Below are 2,961 nucleotides of genomic sequence, written 5' to 3'. Positions count from 1 at the left end.
TTTTCATTGTCAGGAGGGGTCTGAGCGACGCTGTGAGTAACTGGGGGTCTCAGTCTTGTGTCCTTTCATTTGGAATGGTGCGTGAGTCATGCAGGGCGATGCAGAGCTGTTGCTTAGGGGGATCTGATAGTGACCAGGGCACTTATTGACAGGGGTTGGATTAGGTGGTGCTGTCTGGGACACAGGTAGAGATCTGGCTAATTGTTTTGATGTATTCTAGTGAAGTATAGGAGTTGGTTGGACAGATTCATATTTAAGCTGTAAAGTCATTTACTTGCGGCCACTTGTCTGCACACAGTGCACTGATAATTACATATCTATTCAACCAAATGAACTAGAAATCATTTTGTGCATCTGATAAGACTGTCATTTTCACAATGATTAGCCAAACAATGACACCCTCCAGTCCACTAGTTATTCAGCTAGGATGAATATTGTTATTAGTATTATTTGTATTTATTATTATCTGCTAGCTATTGTTGTTCCTGTTCTCGTCCTAGTAAAGAGAATGGAACAGCCCTGCCTGTAGCAGTTGCTTGTGATCTCACTTGTTCCAAGACAGTGTGTGTTGTTGCCGTGATGTAACACGGTTTAATCTCCATAATCATTATTTAATCAGATGCCACCCTGTTCAGTCGCCTGCTGGAGAACAAGATGCAATTCTTTCTTTTCCTCCTTCCATGCTACAAACCAGATCAACAGTCTTGTAGTCTTGTACAATTTGTTGTTTTCCCTATTTCCCAGGGAGACCAAGAGACTGTCCAGGAGTCAATGATTTATTTAGCCAGTCACTTCTACATTTCATTTATTAATAATGAATGAGGCATTATTGATATACATGTTGATTGGACAGCTGACTCCTATCGTGTAGCTTGACTTTCAGAAAGAGCAGTTAAATCTCATTTGTTTCTTTTTTTTTGTTTTGTTTTTTGGTCCCTGAGTTTGGCTTGCTGTCATCAATGTATCTTTTGTTTGTGAAAGGGGCATACATGGCAACAATATAATCCTCTAAAAGAACGATACCAGAGTAGATAAATGTATATGACTATAATATTTTATACTTTAACATTTTATACAGCAAACGCGATTTCTTGGTGTGAAGCGACTTGGTGGCTTTATCAAGTGGCCTGTAAATGAGATGTCTACTGTAGCTCACCCCATTTCTATGCAAAGCTTGAATCCTAATCTACTACCAACACTGCACTATCATTTCCAACGTCTCTACCTAGTGAAAAATGCCGGTTGGGAATAGACGATTGTGTCGTCAATCCATTCATTGATCTGTTTCATTCAGTCAGACACTTCCCCGTACGATTTACCATACCAGGGGAAGGAGAAAGTTCATGTGATACAAACACTTCCCAAGGTGAAATCTGGCTTGGAGCAGCTCCCTATGAAAGCAAGTTTTTTATTATACATTGTGATCTCTACTATCCTTTTAGCAGATAAGGGAATACCTAGCCAGAAGCAGGAGACAAAATGACAAGGATCAAATGCTTGGATTTATGTTATATTTTATGAGATTCACAATAGCTAGGTACCAGGTTAGTGTGCATAGGAAAAACGAATGTGCATTGCTATTCAGCAATCTCTCTGAAACACGTTCTGTCGAAAATATGTCTCGATTGTGACCCTGCTGACACACATTTCTGAAAATGAATGGGGGGGATGGAAATTGACAATAAATGCCGTAGAAGTTGGTCAATATTTCTCAAGTTGCAAATTCAATTTCCCTATAGAATGATAAGCACACAATGTAAAAATCTACTAAAGTCCCATTTTTAAAAAAAAAAAATTACTAGAATTTGCGCTTAAATAAGTATATTTGTTTAATCACCAGTTGCATGTAGCGAATATTACATAATCAATCGTTTCTGTATACAAAAAAGTCTAGTATTTCATCTGAAATTGTTTCTAACATAGAAGGGATGTTTACATGTATGGAATGCTGGCATATAAATAATATATTTTAGTTTAAGGAAAGCTCAAATGTAAAGGTGGAATGTGTAATGCTTAGGTTGTATTAAAATAACCTGACACTTTCACTAACAGATTTAGGATCTGTATCAGACGTGCAACTAGTAGCAAATCTAATATAAAACTACTTCTACAGAACTTGAGGGGTACACAGACCTGTACTCTGTTATCATAAAACTGCTGTTTGTATTTAGGAAAGGATGATAATTAATATTGATACATGAAGAATATAGGCATTTGTTTAAGGTAGTCAACTATATATCTCACATAGCATGATAGCTAGTAAGTTAATGATTAACTTAAATAAAAGTATTTAAGGGTGCATGGCAAGTAATTAGTGTTAGTTGGGGATAAAAGGATAACTAGCAGCTGCTATAACCAATACCCAGCATCTAATGAAGCCTAACATATAAGGATTTGTAACAAATAACAGGTATTTGCAGTAAGGAAGTACAGACACAACCACCAATCTAACTCTTGCTTTCTCTTTGCAGCAGACTCATTAAAACTAACTGCTGATTGGTTACTATGGGCAACAACACTGTTGCAATTTAGCATCCTTGTTAGTAAATGACTGTAGCTTCCCTAATATGGCCTGCCCATTACAGTGCCCTCTAGCCTGGTCTTTGTATATAGTTAGCTGATGTGGGGTATAATCTATTTTCTGGGTAAAACGATCCAGCTATATAGATAAGTCTATGAGCATAGAGGGGGACACACAATGAGACACAACATATACAGAGCTGACAAATGCAGGGTAACTGGATGCAATATCATTTGTTGCTACCCACTGGGGCCAACATGAACTTGAGGGATCTGAATCACCCTCAGCCCCAAAGAGGGAGGGACAGGAATCCAGTCCAGGACTTATTTCTGATTGGCTTCAGTTTAATCATAAATATTAACTCATAATTGAAATATGGAGACAAACTTACCCTTTCATTAAGCATCTCTCTCTATCTAAAACCTGCCATCGATTTCCCT

The sequence above is a fragment of the Xenopus laevis genome, chromosome 2L (genome assembly GCF_017654675.1).
Source record: "Xenopus laevis strain J_2021 chromosome 2L, Xenopus_laevis_v10.1, whole genome shotgun sequence".
NCBI lineage: Eukaryota > Metazoa > Chordata > Amphibia > Anura > Pipidae > Xenopus > Xenopus laevis.
Note: the sequence above shows the minus strand (reverse complement) of the source record.